Source organism: Bombina bombina, chromosome 6 (assembly GCF_027579735.1).
Source record: "Bombina bombina isolate aBomBom1 chromosome 6, aBomBom1.pri, whole genome shotgun sequence".
In the NCBI taxonomy this organism is placed as follows: domain Eukaryota; kingdom Metazoa; phylum Chordata; class Amphibia; order Anura; family Bombinatoridae; genus Bombina; species Bombina bombina.
The window spans coordinates 662,716,384-662,734,309 of record NC_069504.1 but is presented as its reverse complement, the minus strand read 5'-3'; the positions used below and the strand labels follow the sequence as shown (position 1 = coordinate 662,734,309).

Here is a 17,926-nt window from a genome sequence, read left to right as displayed (position 1 = left end):
GCGGGGGTTGGCGATCCATCATCCGGTGCTGAAGAGGTCCAGAAGAGGCTCCAAAGTCTTCCTCCTATCCGGCAAGAAGAGGACATCCGGACCGGCAAACATCTTCTCCAAGCGGCATCTTCAATCTTCTTCCATCCGGTGCGGAGCGGGTCCATCTTGAAGCAGGCGACTCGGATCCATCCTCTTCTTCCGTTGTCTCCCGACGAATGACGGTTCCTTTAAGGGACGTCATCCAAGATGACGTCCCTCGAATTCCGATTGGCTGATAGGATTCTATCAGCCAATCGGAATTAAGGTAGGAATTTTCTGATTGGCTGATGGAATCAGCCAATCAGAATCAAGTTTAATCCGATTGGCTGATCCAATCAGCCAATCAGATTGAGCTCGCATTCTATTGGCTGATCGGAACAGCCAATAGAATGCGAGCTCAATCTGATTGGCTGATTGGATCAGCCAATCGGATTGAACTTGATTCTGATTGGCTGATTCCATCAGCCAATCAGAAAATTCCTACCTTAATTCCGATTGGCTGATAGAATCCTATCAGCCAATCGGAATTCGAGGGACGCCATCTTGGATGACGTCCCTTAAAGGAACCGTCATTCGTCGGGAGACAACGGAAGAAGAGGATGGATCCGCGTCGCCTGCTTCAAGATGGACCCGCTCCGCACCGGATGGAAGAAGATTGAAGATGCCGCTTGGAGAAGATGTTTGCCGGTCCGGATGTCCTCTTCTTGCCGGATAGGAGGAAGACTTTGGAGCCTCTTCTGGACCTCTTCAGCACCGGATGATGGATCGCCAACCCCCGCTTGGGTTGGATGAAGATGTTGGAGCCAGGACGGATCGGTGAACCTGGTATGGTGAAGACAAGGTAGGAAGATCTTCAGGGGCTTAGTGTTAGGTTTATTTAAGGGGGGTTTGGGTTAGATTAGGGGTATGTGGGTGGTGGGTTGTAATGTTGGGGGGGGGTATGGTATGTTTTTTTTTACAGGCAAAAGAGCTGAAATCCTTGGGGCATGCCCCGCAAAGGGCCCTGTTCAGGGCTGGTAAGGTAAAAGAGCTTGTAACTTTTTTAATTTAGAATAGGGTAGGGAATTTTTTATTTTGGGGGGCTTTGTTATTTTATTAGGGGGCTTAGAGTAGGTGTAATTAGTTTAAAATTGTTGTAATATTTTTCTTATGTTTGTAAATATTTTTTTATTTTTTGTAACTTAGTTCTTTTTTATTTTTTGTACTTTAGCTAGTTTATTTAATTGTATTTATTTGTAGCAATTGTGTTTAATTAATTTATTGATAGTGTAGTGTTAGGTTTAATTGTAGGTAATTGTAGGTAGTTTATTTAATTTATTTATTGATAGTGTAGTGTTAGGTTAATTGTAGGTAATTGTAGGTAGTTTATTTAATTAATTTATTGATAGGGTAGTGTTAGGTTTAATTATATCTTAGGTTAGGATTTATTTTACAGGTAAATTTGTTATTATTTTAACTAGGTAGCTATTAAATAGTTCTTAACTATTTAATAGCTATTGTACCTAGTTAAAATAAATACCAAGTTGCCTGTAAAATAAATATTAATCCTAAAATAGCTATAATATAATTATAATTTATATTGTAGCTATATTAGGATTTATTTTACAGGTAAGTATTTAGCTTTAAATAGGAATCATTTATTTAATAAGAGTTAATTTATTTCGTTAGATTAAAATTATATTTAAGTTAGGGGGGTGTTAGTGTTAGGGTTAGACTTAGCTTTAGGGGTTAATCAATTTATTAGAATAGCGGTGAGCTCCGGTCGTCAGATTAGGGGTTAATAATTGAAGTTAGGTGTCGGCGATGTTAGGGAGGGCAGATTAGGGGTTAATACTATTTATGATAGGGTTAGTGAGGCGGGTTAGGGGTTAATAACTTTATTATAGTAGCGCTCAGGTCCGCTCGGCAGATTAGGGGTTAATAAGTGTAGGCAGGTGTCGGCGACGTTGAGGGGGGCAGATTAGGGGTTAATAAATATAATATAGGGGTCGGCGGTGTTAGGGGTAGCAGATTAGGGGTACATAGGGATAACGTAGGTGGCGGCGCTTTGCGGTCGGAAGATTAGGGGTTAATTATTTTAAGTAGCTGGCGGCGACGTTGTGGGGGGCAGGTTAGGGGTTTATAAATGAAATACAGGGGTCGGCGGGGTTAGGGGCAGCAGATTAGGGGTACATAAGTATAACGTAGGTGGCGGTCGGAAGATTAGGGGTTAAAAATTTAAATCGAGTGGCGGCGATGTGGGGGGAGCTCGGTTTAGGGGTACATAGGTAGTTTATGGGTGTTAGTGTACTTTAGGGTACAGTAGTTAAGAGCTTTATGAACCGGCGTTAGCCAGAAAGCTCTTAACTCCTGCTATTTTCAGGCGGCTGGAATTTTGTCGTTAGAGCTCTAACGCTCACTTCAGAAACGACTCTAAATACCGGCGTTAGAAAGATCCCATTGAAAAGATAGGATACGCAAATGGCGTAGGGGGATCTGCGGTATGGAAAAGTCGCGGCTGAAAAGTGAGCGTTAGACCCTTTAATCACTGACTCCAAATACCGGCGGTAGCCTAAAACCAGCGTTAGGAGCCTCTAACGCTGGTTTTGACGGCTACCGCCGAACTCCAAATCTAGGCCATACAATTTATTTCAAAAATATATTTTAGCCGTATTATTGAAGTTTTTGTAATTGTTCAATAAGGGTGTAGCTACATACTCAAAACTTAATATCTGAAGCATGAACATTAATTTTTCATATTTACTTTCACTTGACTCCTCAGATAACCTATTCTATGTGAAATAGCAATGGAGATGCGATAGTCAATCATATAACAATTAAAATATTACAAATATCTTGCGGACCTGATACGACAGTGTGGATCAGGTCCGCAAGACCTTGCTGAATATCCTTTCTCTATTCAGCATTGCAACAGCAGGTCTTGTGAGCTCCTGCTGCAACGCCGCACCCTGCAGACTTGAGGATAATTGACGACCAGAAGGTAGTGTCAATCAACACGATGGTACTGTATCATTTGTAATTGTTGCGATTACTGTCCGCCTCATAAGATCTGGTGGACAGTGTTATCGATCATCAGTCTTTATACTGCTGCTCCCTATTTTACTATTTCTTTTGATTCTTAATAATTGCCAGAAACACGTCCCCTTATGTGCTTTCATTTATATATATTTGCAGCTATATATTTTTATATACTGCAGCTATATATTTTTTTAAATTGTTGCATATTTATACTGATTTACCTTGTTTTTTTCAATGTCACTAGAAATTAATCTTTAAATCAATACAGTGAGACAGTAATAACTGCAATAAACTAATTTTTTAATTTTTCTTTTTTTATATTTTTTTTATAAATAACCCAAACCAAAAGCAAAACACCAAAACAATCAAATATCATTTAGCGCCTGCTGCATATGACGAACTGCCCTAGCAACTGCGCGTAGGGCCTCTGCAAGTTCGTCAAAGACCGGCTGCAGAAATGGTCCCGTTTGTGTCCCCTGATCTCGATCTAGAAAAATAACCAAATAATGTATGTTGGAGAAATAATTTATCAATATCGAATTTGGAAAACAGTATATTATTTTCACTTACATTCCACTATAGGCACCTCCTCTTCTTCCTCCCTTGGCAATGCTTCCTCGATAAATAACTCCCCCTCCTCTTCCTCAAAAGGCGGCATCTCCTCCTCCTCCTCCCCCCCCTAGCCACCTCCACTGCTGGTGGAATTATCCCCAGTACTTGGTCGTCTGTAAGAGATGAAACATAGTAATGAATAAGTATTAGTCAGATCAATGTCCAATACCAAATTGTACGATTCTTTCATTTAAAAAAATGTTCAAAGTCTCCAAAATATTAATTTTTTTGAATAATTTTATAAATACATAAACTGTAATTTAAAAATATAAATTTTCCCTTTCATCTTTTATAAAGAGATTATAAATGTTTTCAATCATGATAGTTTAATTCATTCTTCTATTTCTAAGAAAAGCATATCTAGATATTCTTCGTAGTTGAAGATTTGTTAATGATCAGAGATGTCTTGATTAAATGGCAAATCCATATGCAATGTGATAACTTCCTCAAATGATAGATATAGAATTAAGTAAATGGATTTCAACTATATTGTCAATGTTTAAAATTATTCCAATTATTTTTGTAAAATTGGAAAGAAAATGTTTGTTTTTATTGTCCTTTCAACATGCTGGCTTTAATAACATTTAAAATATTACAAATTGTAAAGTTATATTTTTCAAACATAGTATGATAATTTGTAAGTTACATTGGATATCAGGGACTTCAGCTCTCCCTGGCCTAGATTTAGAGTTTGGCGTTAGCCGTGAAAACCAGCGTTAGAGGCTCCTAACGCTGGTTTTAGGCTACCGCCGGTATTTGGAGTCACTCAAAATAGGGTCTAACGCTCACTTTTCAGCCGCAACTTTTCCATACCGCAGATCCCCTTACGTCAATTGCTTATCCTATCTTTTCAATGGGATCTTTCTAACTCCGGTATTTAGAGTCGTGTCTGAAGTGAGCGTTAGACATCTAACGACAAAACTCCAGCCGCAGGAAAAAAGTCAGTAGTTAAGAGCTTTCTGGGCTAACGCCGGTTTATAAAGCTCTTAACTACTGTACTCTAAAGTACACTAACACCCATAAACTACCTATGTACCCCTAAACCGAGGTCCCCCCACATCGCCGACACTCGAATAATTTTTTTTAACCCCTAATCTGCCGACCGCCACCTACGTTATCCTTATGTACCCCTAATCTGCTGCCCCTAACACTGCTGACCCCTATATTATATTTATTAACCCCTAATCTGCCCCCCACAACGTCGCCTCCACCTGCCTACACTTATTAACCCCTAATCTGCCGACCGCAAAGCGCCGCCACCTACGTTATCCTTATGTACCCCTAATCTGCTGCCCCTAACACCGCCGACCCCTATATTATATTTATTAACCCCTAATCTGCCCCCCACAACGTCGCCTCCACCTGCCTACACTTATTAACCCCTAATCTGCCGAGCAGACCTGAGCGCTACTATACTAAAGTTATAAACCCCTAATCCGCCTCACTAACCCTATAATAAATAGTATTAACCCCTAATCTGCCCTCCCTAACATTGCCGACACCTAACTTCAATTATTAACCCCTAATCTGCCGACCGGAGCTCACCGCTATTCTAATAAATGGATTAACCCCTAAAGCTAAGTCTAACCCTAACACTAACACCCCCCTAAGTTAAATATAATTTAAATCTAACGAAATTAATTAACTCTTATTAAATAAATTATTCCTATTTAAAGCTAAATACTTACCTGTAAAATAAATCCTAATATAGCTACAATATAAATTATAATTATATTGTAGCTATTTTAGGACTAATATTTATTTTACAGGTAACTTTGTATTTATTTTAACCAGGTACAATAGCTATTAAATAGTTAAGAACTATTTAATAGCTAAAATAGTTAAAATAATTACAAATTTACCTGTAAAAGAAATCCTAACCTAAGTTACAATTAAAACTAACACTATACTATCAATAAATTAATTAAATAAAATACCTACAATTACCTACAATTAACCTAACACTACACTATCAATAAATTAATTAAATAAACTACCTACAATTAACCTAACACTACACTATCAATAAATTAATTAAATACAATTCCTACCAATAAATACAAATAAATAAACTTGCTAAAGTACAAAAAATAAAAAAGAACTGTTACAAAAAATAAAAAAATATCTACAAACATAAGAAAAATATTACAACAATTTTAAACTAATTACACCTACTCTAAGCCCCCTAATAAAACAACAAAGCCCCCCAAAATAAAAAATGCCCTACCCTATTCTAAATTACTAAAGTTAAAAGCTCTTTTACCTTACCAGCCCTGAACAGGGCCCTTTGCGGGGCATGCCCCAAGAAGTTCAGCTCTTTTGCCTGTAAAAAAAACATACAATACCCCCCCCCAACATTACAACCCACCACCCACATACCCCTAATCTAACCCAAACCCCCCTTAAATAAACCTAACACTAAGCCCCTGAAGATCATCCTACCTTGTCTTCACCTCACCAGGTATCACCGATCCGTCCTGGCTCCAAAATCTTCATCCAACCCAAGCGGGGGTTGGCAATCCATCATCCGGTGCCTGAAGAGGTCCAGAAGAGGCTCCAAAGTCTTCATCCTATCCGGGAAGAAGAGGCGATCCGGACCGGCAACCATCTTGATCCAAGCGGCATCTTCTATCTTCATCCGATGACGACCGGCTCCATCCTGAAGACCTCCACCGCGGACCCATCTTCTTCCGGCGACATTCAACTGCAGAATGACGGTTCCTTTAAGGGACGTCATCCAAGATGGCGTCCCTCGACTTCCGATTGGCTGATAGGATTCTATCAGCCAATCGGAATTAAGGTAGGAATATTCTGATTGGCTGATGGAATCAGCCAATCAGAATCAAGTTCAATCCGATTGGCTGATCCAATCAGCCAATCAGATTGAGCTCGCATTCTATTGGCTGTTCCGATCAGCCAATAGAATGCGAGCTCAATCTGATTGGCTGATTGGATCAGCCAATCGAATTGAACTTGATTCTGATTGGCTGATTCCATCAGCCAATCAGAATATTCCTACCTTAATTCCGATTGGCTGATAGAATCCTATCAGCCAATCGGAATTCGAGGGACGCCATCTTGGATGACGTCCCTTAAAGGAACCGTCATTCTGCAGTTGGACGTCGCCGGAAGAAGATGGGTCTGCGGTGGAGGTCTTCAGGATGGAGCCGGTCGTCATCGGATGAAGATAGAAGATGCCGCTTGGATCAAGATGGTTGCCGGTCCGGATCGCCTCTTCTTCCCGGATAGGATGAAGACTTTGGAGCCTCTTCTGGACCTCTTCAGGCACCGGATGATGGATCGCCAACCCCCGCTTGGGTTGGATGAAGATTTTGGAGCCAGGACGGATCGGTGATACCTGGTGAGGTGAAGACAAGGTAGGATGATCTTCAGGGGCTTAGTGTTAGGTTTATTTAAGGGGGGTTTGGGTTAGATTAGGGGTATGTGGGTGGTGGGTTGTAATGTTGTGGGGGGGGTATTGTATGGTTTTTTTTACAGAGCTGAACTTCTTGGGGCATGCCCCGCAAAGGGCCCTGTTCAGGGCTGGTAAGGTAAAAGAGCTTTTAACTTTAGTAATTTAGAATAGGGTAGGGCATTTTTTATTTTGGGGGGCTTTGTTGTTTTATTAGGGGGCTTAGAGTAGGTGTAATTAGTTTAAAATTGTTGTAATATTTTTCTTATATTTGTAGATATTTTTTTATTTTTTGTAACTTAGTTCTTTTTTATTTTTTGTACTTTAGCAAGTTTATTTATTTGTATTTATTTGTAGGAATTGTATTTAATTAATTTATTGATAGTGTAGTGTTAGGGTAATTGTAGGTATTTTATTTAATTAATTTATTGATAGTATAGTGTTAGTTTTAATTGTAACTTAGGTTAGGATTTCTTTTACAGGTAAATTTGTAATTATTTTAACTATTTTAGCTATTAAATAGTTCTTAACTATTTAATAGCTATTGTACCTGGTTAAAATAAATACAAAGTTACCTGTAAAATAAATATTAATCCTAAAATAGCTACAATATAATTATAATTTATATTGTAGCTATATTAGGATTTATTTTACAGGTAAGTATTTAGCTTTAAATAGGAATAATTTATTTAATAAGAGTTAATTTATTTCGTTAGATTTAAATTATATTTAAGTTAGGGGGGTGTTAGGGTTAGATTTAGCTTTAGGGGTTAATCCATTTATTAGAATAGCGGTGAGCTCCGGTCGGCAGATTAGGGGTTAATAATTGAAGTTAGGTGTCGGCGATGTTAGGGAGGGCAGATTAGGGGTTAATACTATTTAATATAGGGTTAGTGAGGCGGATTAGGGGTTAATAACTTTATTATAGTAGCGCTCAGGTCCGCTCGGCAGATTAGGGGTTAATTATTGTAGGTAGGTGGAGGCGACGTTGTGGGGGGCAGATTAGGGGTTAATAAATATAATATAGGGGTCGGCGATGTTAGGGAACCAGATTAGGGGTACATAGGGATAATGTAAGTAGCGGCCGTTTACGGAGCGGCAGATTAGGGGTTAAAAATAATATGCAGGGGTCAGCGATAGCGGGGGCGGCAGATTAGGGGTTAATAAGTGTAAGGTTAGGGGTGTTTAGACTCGGGGTACATGTTAGAGTGTTAAGTGCAGACGTAGGAAGGGTTACCGCATAGCAAACAATGGGGCTGTGTTAGGAGCTGAACGCGGCTTTTTTGCAGGTGTTTTTCAGCTCAAACAGCCCCATTGTTTCCTATGGGAGAATTGTGAACAAGCACGTTTTTGAGGCTGGCCGCGTCCGTAAGCAACTCTGGTATCGAGAGTTGAAGCTGCGTTAAAAATGCTCTACGCTCCTTTTTTGGAGCCTAACGCAGCCTTTATGTGGACTCTCGATACCAGAGTTATTTTTATGGTGCGGCCAGAAAAAAGCCGGCGTTAGTTTTTCGGGTCGTTACCGACAAAACTCCAAATCTAGGCCCCTGAATCCACATGAGGTGCTGTGATATACCTTATCGGCAACGGTGGTGAGGAGTGGTTGCTCCTGGGCGTTGCCATAGATACTGGCCGCATGTATCGTGGCACTAGATCACGCCTGCGATCTGTGAAAATATAAATGTTTATGTACACATTAGATACAGGTTATATATTATTGTTATGTATCTTCAGCATCCATGTATGTAAATTGGCCCCCCAAAAAATAAAAAATTTGAGAGATAACGAGCAATATCTTGCTCTCTCTTGTCTCTCCCTCTCTCTCTTGTCTTCCACTCTCTCGTCTTTATCTCTCTCATCTGTCTCTCTTTCTCTCTCTCATCTTATCTCTCTCTCTCTCTCTCTCTCTCTCTGTCTCTTTCTGTCTCTTTCTGTCTCTCTCTCTGTCTCTCTAGATATCGATATATAGATATATAGTTCTATATACATATCAATATCTAAATAGATATATATATATAGATATATATATATATATATATATATATATATATATATATATATATATATATATATATATATATATATATATATAAAGATATATAGACATATAGACATATAAAAACTGATATTCTATATATGTTTAAACTTTAAAGGGACACTGAACCCAAATGTTTTCTTTTGTAATTTAGAAAGAGCATGCAATTTTAAGCAACTTTCTAATTTACTCCTATTATCAATTTTTCTTCGTTCTTTTGCTATCATTATTTGAAAAAGATGGCATCTAAGCTTTTTTTTTTGTGGATGAATTTAGCCACCAATCAGCAAGGACAACCCAGGTTGTTCACCAAAAATTTGCCGGCATCTAAACTTACATTCTTGCATTTCAAATAAAGATACCAATAGAATGAAGAAAATTTGATAATAGGAGTAAATTAGAAAATTGCTTAAAATCTCATGCTCAATCTGAATCACGAAAGAAAATTATTGGGTACAGTGTCCCTTTAATGTACATGATGGAGCATGAACATTTTTTTTTACATTCTATATTATATATATGGATAATATAGGTAAGGTTGAACTAAAAAATAGTATTGCATTGACCCTCAACACAAATTTTTTTTTTTGCTATGATTTTTTGAATTAGAGTAAATTAAATACATAGAAAGAAAAAAATGTCCGGATAAATATTAAATTATATTCTTCAAAAAATGTAATGTATTCCTGTAACACAGTAAAATAAAAAAAAAAAAATTATTAATCAATGAAGAATCAATGTAATTGATGATTGCTTGCGTCATTTAAGTATCCCTCATATAAACTTCTGATATACGTACATATAAGGACCAGCGCTCTTAACGCTTCATAGCGTTCACGCTCCCGTCGCCGAAGGTCAGAAAACCTTCGCAGGCAGCTGCGACGTGTCCTGGTGATACCGGACACCCTCCTCATCCTCCGCATCATCTCATAGATGATGCAGTCTCTGTCCTTGTGTATCATCCCCTGTACACCGCCTATGCGACGGGGAAAGTATCGATTCATCCCGTAAACCAAGATTAATAATTCACCCTGGGTGAACGGTACAGACATTATTGCAATATCAATCCAAAAAAATTTATGATTTTTTTTTCAAAGTGCGACATACATATATCAATAATAGAGAAATATCATTGGTTGTTGTAAGTGTACATAAAAATATCAATATTTGGTTGGCGGATTATATGTAGCACGTGTTCCTGACTAATAAACATGCAATTGACCGTTTCAAATGATATCATACATGCGCCACTAATTACTCTCATGACAATCACAAACTATAAATGTCAAATACGAGATTTACATAGGATTGTCTTGAATCATAATATTCCTGTTTACTGTCAATTTTTTTTTCAAAACTAATTGTGGTATATTGCTGTCGCCTTAAAAAATAAAAATATGTGTATTTAAAAATGTCAAGATTCACTAAGGCCTAAATGTTATTTGTTTACAATGAATATCTTTCTCAATAAACATCCAAAATAATCTAACGATGGCGCTATATAAATAAGTGCAAATTGTAATCCGTCATGATAGTCTGTAGGATGTCATACTTGTCTACTAGTATAAATATTTTGACGTATAGAGGATGAACATTCATTCCAAACACAAACATTAACAATTCGGCCTGAGTGAATATTGACAATATCAACTACAAAAATATCTCATATATTAGTGCGACGGCGATATACAAAATAAAGACAAATTTGATTGGTTCTTGGCTGTAAATACATATGATATTCGGTTGGCTGATTGCATGTCTCACGTGTTCAACATTACTACCGGTTCTAAAAAATATAACAAATATTCGGTACGCTGTTTAAATGTCTCATGGGTTCATAACATTCCTTAACATAAAAAAATCATGCGACAGTATTAAAGCTTAACATAAAAAAATCATGAGACAGTATTAAAGCAAGGCAAATAAAATTATTTTACTTACGGTTTATTCAAATATCGAATTGTGAGATTGCCTGTATTCATGCGGGTACAAAGTATAGGCAAATATTTAGAGACAATAGACAAAAAGTAAAATAAGCTGACCCCTTTTATAGACAAATATGACACACTGTAGACACGTATGACACACTATAGACAAGTATGACACACTGTAGACAAGTATGACGGATTCATCGTCATCAAATAATTTATACTGCGACATCAATATAGTTTAAAACTTTATCTACGATAGCTTTGCAGAGACATCAAAAGATCCTTATTATTCGATCATTAAAGTAAACGGGCGTCATAAATGACGAAATTATATTAATAATATTCAATTTGTTACAATTACAATAAGAAATGTCAATTGTTAACTGCTAATTGAAATTTTTTATTCTAAGTCTATAAAAGGAAATCTAAAATGGAGTCAAATCACCTATGCTTTACAAGAGCTGTAGGTGCAACAGAGTTACTATTTATTGAGAGAGATTATTTATTTATTCATTTATTCTCTTGCTGCTATTTTTATCTTGTGATGTCTGCGCCTGGTAAAACAAAGTCAGGGCGCAGAGTGCAATTTAATTTTGAGCAGAACCGGATTTTAGTGACCCTTGTTTTAGAACATTATGATTTTATTATTGGTTCTAAAGCCCATAAGATCTCGCTGTCCAGGAAATCTGGAATTTGGACAGCAATCGCCGACAGTGTGTCCGCCGAAGGGAATCATCCCAAAACGGTGGACAACTGTAAGAAGCGATTTTCGGACATCAAAAGACGATTAAAGGCCAAGCTGGCCAGGGAGTTACAGTCTGCACGTCGGACCGGTGGTGGCGAGCGATATGTGGCTGAACTTAGAGAATATGAAGTTCAGCTGCGGGAGAAGCTGGGACCAAACATGACGCTTGGTCTGGATTTAGTGGGGCATGATACTGACGAGTTGGCAGGTAAGATGATATTTATAGAAATATTCCTGTGGCACATTTTGTTTAATGTTCCATCAAAGGTTTTTTAGAGGGACATAACACCAACATTTTTTATTTTATGAATTTGAAAGAGAATATAATGTAAAACATCATTTTAAGTTACTTATATTATCTATTTTTTTGAATATTTTTTAATATTATTTGATGAAAAGCATATCTATATATGCTCAATAGCTGCTGATTGGATGCTGCACATAGAAGCATCATGTGATTGGAACACCATTGTGCATTGCTTTTACTTCAAATAATGACATTTTAGAAATTGAGAAAAAGAAAATATTAAAGTCAATAGGAATGTGTTTAACATTTATATTATCAATATGAATCATGAAATAAAGAATTTCAGTTTAATGCCCCTTTTAAGATCATTATATGCAATATAAGTCTTAATTTTTTTTTATTTATTTTTTTTGAAGCATCTACCAGTGCAGCAGCTGCTGTCGCTGCTGCTGCTACAGATAGTGAAGATGCTGCTGATGGTGATGAAACACTACTATTGCCCGTCAGTATCCACACTGAATCCAGCCACAGCTTCTCCTCGGCCGCCACGCACCCGGACATTATGTGCAGCACCCCTGATGTAGCAAGCATTGGCCGATCTACAGGTATGTTTACTATTATTAGCTTGATATCATGTTTGTTTTTTTTTAAGTGGTATGATTGTTCAATTTTCTAAATATGTATATTCATTTTTATTTATCTAGTTGATGTCCGAAGGGCTTTAGGACCACCTCCAAGATCTACGATCTCCTCCTCAGGTAAAAAAATTAAAATAAATAAATATTTAAAAATATTATCTTTCTTTGCAAATCCTGAATGTAAGCTTAAAAGACAGGCCATTTGGGATTTAGAACCTGGGTAACGCTTATTGATTGTTGTCTATATGTAAACATCCAATAAAAAAATGGTCGACCTTTTATTGAAAATTTATGTGCCTGCTTGTAATATTTCTTTTTTAAAGATTTTCAAGGAAAGACAAAAAGAAAAATAATCATTATAGATAATATGATTAAATAATAAGCTTGCTTAATATGTCATGATCTATCTGAATCATGTAAGTTTAGTTCATACTAGACTATCACTGTAATGATATTTACATATATTTTAATTTACAATTCTATGCAAATTAAAATGAATGTAAGGTTTGGATAATCACCTGTGTATGGCATGACCATTCTTTGAGGCCTTTTTAAAAAATGTGTGTCGGACATGATCCAACTGTGCCGATCAGGTCTGACAGACATAGCCGAATGTGAAGAGCAATACATTCTCAGAACTCAGAGCAGGTGGACAGGGTTATGGAGCTGTGGTCTTTAGACTGTTGCTTCATAAGTGTTGTTTGCCAAGAGTCTGAATACTCCCAATAAAAACGGCCCTTAAAGCTACTTACGGAGCTTGATAAATGGACCTCTATATCTCTCTCTCTCTTATGTATTAAACGACAAATGGAGTTGTAGGTACAAAGTTTATTGCGAGCATGCAGGATTTAAAGAAAATGCAGTTATAAACAAACGTATAAAGAATGCTGCTCCATACCCTTGACGCTATTCACCACAATTGAGTCTGATCTTGTTTATTGAACAACACATGCTGACGGCCCATTGTCCGTTACTCTGAAGGGGCCATTCTCTACATTCAGTGAGTTATTGTGGACATGATCTGCACTGTTGGATCATGTCCAACAGAACAAAGAAAAATACTCCTAGAATATATTCTCTGTGCATCATCATTGTCAATACGCAAACTTATCACACCATTAGTGGTGCTTGTAATCATGTCATTGATTAATCAACAATCTAATCAGATTTTGATATTGTTGAATTTCTAAAATTGATGTGTTAACAATGATGTTGTACGGTGAATAATTTATTAAAAAGTTGAATATGAAATATTTTTGATAATAAGCCCCTTTACAAGTAGAAATGAATATACACATTCTTATTTATTTTATACATTTAAGATAACATACAATATACAAATCAGTAATGTTCAAATACTGTGTCTTACAAATTTGATTGTGTTATGATTTATTTAAGATATATGTTTAATATCATATGCATTTAATACTTCCAAATACATTAATTTAACTAACAATATATTTTTCCTTTTTCATTTTTTTAGATGCCGAGCGTGCATTACTGACTTCGGAGGAGATCGACTGTTGTCTTCGTGAGCTGAGAGATTTCACAGAGGAGTCGTCCCTGGGAGAGACCCTATTTCCAGAATCACAGGATCAGGGAATTTCCCAGGGAACATCAGAAATAGATTCTCTCAGCCGTTCTGCCCCTCCTGACCCCGAACAACCAGCTGCTTTGGACCCTGGTGACCCTCATGCCCCTGTTGGTCATGCCCCATCAGCTCATGGCCGTGCTGATCCTGGCCACCGACTGCCTCGCATCTCTGATGAGGAGGCAGTCGGGGAAATGTTAGATCTGGCCAGGCAGTACCGGGCAGAACACCGTGAGTTGCGTGGGGCATTAAGCTTATCTATTGAGCAACAGGGGCAGGTATTAAATCGGGTCATTCAAGTAGATAGGGAAAGATTAGATATAGAAAGGGAAAGGTGTAGAATAGATACAGCAAGATTAGATCTTGAAAGAGAAATGTGTAGAGTAGATACAGCTAGATTAGATTTAGAGAGGGAAAGATTTGAATACAAGCGACGTAGGGACAGTTGTAGAATAGAGTTAGAGAGGGATAGATTAGATTATGAAATGCAGAGGGATAGCGATAGATTACATTTTGATAGGGAAAGATTAGCTTTTTATAGGGCCAGAGCAGCTGAAGAACAGCTAGAACGGCAGCGTCGGGAGAGGGTGGACGAAGACAACAGGGTTTTAAATCGTCAGCTGATTTTAAACTTTGGGAGAAGGGGAACAAGGGAGAGATCACCCCCCCTCTCTCCCTCACCCAAAAGAAAAAAAGATTAGGGTGTTTTAATGTGCTCATTTTATTAGGGTCTTTTATATAATTTTTATTAGGTATGTGTTTATGTTTAATTTTTTTACATTTTAAAAATATGAATAAAATATTTTTAAAAATGTATTGATGTTTTTTTAAACATTTAAAAATATGAATAAAATATTTTTAATGTTTTAAATAAATGTCTTGATGTTTTTCTTATTTTAAATTTAAAAATATGTCTTGAATATTTTTAAAATATTTTAAAATGTCGATGTTTTTACTATTTTTAATTTTTAAATATGTAATGAATATTTTTAAATTAAAGAAATGTCAATGTTTTTATGATTTTTAATTTAAAAATATGATTACAATATTTTTAAAATATTAATTTTTTTTTAATTTAAAAATATGATTCCAATATTTTTTTTAAAAAAAAATTTTTGTTTTTAATTTAAAAATATGATTCCAATATTTCTTAAAATTTTTTTTGTTTAATAAAAATATATATCAACATTATTAATAAATGTGTTTGTTATTACTTGATTCACACGTTACAAATGACTGATGTTCTAATCGAATGCAGAAGTAAAATATTAACTACTCTTATTATTAAATGTTAAATGTAATAAACATATTATTTTATTTTTTTTATAAGATTTGGAATATTGAGCTTTTGGATAAAAAACTCAATTATAATAAATTGTACTTGAATCAATATTTCTAGTTTAAATATTCATTGTATAAATGTGATATTCACATTTGTTACAAATTTTGCTAATTGTCTTAATATCTTTATTTTGCAATTAAAGTCCCTACCCTTGGACAGAACTTTTTTATTGGTTGATGAATGTATACACTAATCAACAAGAACAACCAAGGTAGTTCAACAAAATGGTTTTGCATCGAAAGTTACACAAATTATATTTATTTTAAAATATATTAATATTGTTTTACATTTTAAAATATTAATAATTACTAATTAGAATACAATTGTATGCTCTATATGAATAACACATAAAAAAATTAGTTCAGTGTCTCTTTATTAGTTATAACATTATAATAAATATATTTAGATATAGAAAAATCTTGATAAAGAGAGATATTGAAAGAGAGAGGGTTTGTGTGAGAGAAAGAGGGAGGGATTGAGAGAGAGATAGAGATTGTGAGAGAGTGAGGGATTGTGTGAGAGAGAGAGAGAGAGAGAGAGAGAAAGAGGGGGGGGGTTGTGTGTGTGTGTGAGAGAGAGAGAGAGAGAGAGAGAGAGAGAGAGAGAGGGGGGGGGGATTGTATCAGAAAAAGAGTGATTGTGTGAGAGAGAGAGAGAGAGAGAGAGAGAAAGAGGGGGGATTGAGTGAGAAAGAGGGGGGATTGTAAGAGAGAAGGGGATTGTGAGAGAGAGAGAGAGAGAGGGGGGGGGGGATTGTGTGAGAGAGAGAGGCGGGGGATGGTGTGTGAGAGAGAGAGGCGGGGGATGGTGTGTGAGAGAGAGGGATTGTGAGGGGGGTTTGTGTGAGAGAGAGAGAGGGAGGGAGAGAGAGAGAGAGAGAGAGAGATAGAGGGGGGAAAGAGAGAGAGAGGGAGAGATTGATATTGAGAGTGAGAGAAAGAGAGAGAGAGAGAGAGAGAGAGAGAGAGAGAGAGAGAGAGAGAGAGAGAGAGAGAGAGAGAGAGAGAGAGAGAGAGAGAGAGAGAAAAAATGTGATATAGATAAAGACAGACAGTACGAAAAAAATATATATACATTTATAAAACTGTAGTGCACTGCTGCTAGGTACATTAATGTTAATAAAAAATTGATCGGCTATTTTATATTATTCTAATGTGACCGTTAAAATTAATATACATAACATTGAGCTCATGAACAATAAAGGGACAATTAACCAATTAATTTGTTGTATTTTTTATGCAGATAGAGCATGACATTTTAATCAAGCTTTTAATTTTCTCCTAATCAACGATGTTCTTCATTATCTTGTTCGATTAATTGTAAAGGCAACAATGTAATTATTGATTCTGTGACATTTATGGTGATAAACCGGTTTATTCTAAAATACAAGTATGCCTAAAGAAATGAAATAAAACGGTCATTTTTATAAAAGGAAATGCAGAATATTAACACATAATAATAAATATTTCTTGTTATAGGCTTACAAATAACAAAAGAGTCAAGTGTAGATCTTAAAAAAATGTGTTTAATGAGATTTTATTAAACTTGTGTCTCATCAACTTTACATTAAACAATAGCAACATTTGCCCAAATAAACCATTTTCAATCAATGGCTTTACAATGATATACAATTTCATTCATAGAAACGACAATATTTGCTCAAAGGTAATCCAAAATATAGCAGCTTTTGGATTACAAATAATAATGTAAAGAAAAACACAAATAAAAACTGTATGTTGCACAATTAACCTTCTTGCCCAAAAACCCCCTGGATATAGACTGATCGAGCTTGGACACCCAGAGCATTGTGCTCCAGGTCTGGGTCGATGAATTCACCATATTCATTGTCCAAGCTCTCCATATCTATATCCGGGATTTTTAGGGCAATATTGTGCAACATACAGCAAACCATAAAAATTAAGGAGACTTTGGAGGGGGCGTACTGAAGGACACCACCAGAGATGTCCAAGCAGCGGAAACAGCTCTTCAGCACGCCAAAGGTGCGCTCAATCACAGATCTTGTTGCCTTGTGTGCACGGTTGTAGCGCACCTCTTCCACTCCGTTGGGGTTTTGGACGGGTGTGAACAGCCACGGAAGACACGGATACCCAGAATCACCTGAAAAAACAAAATAGAGAATTGACATTAGCAATAGGAATGATTAAAATATTTCATATACATATGGTTAAAGCATTGTTTTTCAACCAATGGGCCGTGGCACACTAGTGTGCCATGTCAGAGATCCTCAGGTGTGCCGTGGCTGACAACAGTGCGGTTGTGTACCTCTTTCAAAACCCTAAATATTGGGAGGTATTTGAGGGGATC

General features: G+C 36.5%; 1 long non-coding RNA gene across 2 annotated transcripts in view; it reads right to left on the bottom strand.

The window, feature by feature from the left end:
- Window positions 1-3,327: 3,327 nt before the first annotated feature.
- Window positions 3,328-17,926, bottom strand: part of LOC128663417 (uncharacterized) — a 131,716-nt gene continuing 117,117 nt past the window's right edge. For both annotated transcript variants that reach the window (XR_008402864.1, XR_008402863.1), the window contains exons 2-4: window positions 8,649-8,739; window positions 3,619-3,773; window positions 3,328-3,535 (exon numbers count right to left, since the gene is read on the bottom strand). This is a non-coding gene — a long non-coding RNA (uncharacterized LOC128663417). The remainder of the gene's footprint in view (window positions 3,536-3,618; window positions 3,774-8,648; window positions 8,740-17,926) is intronic.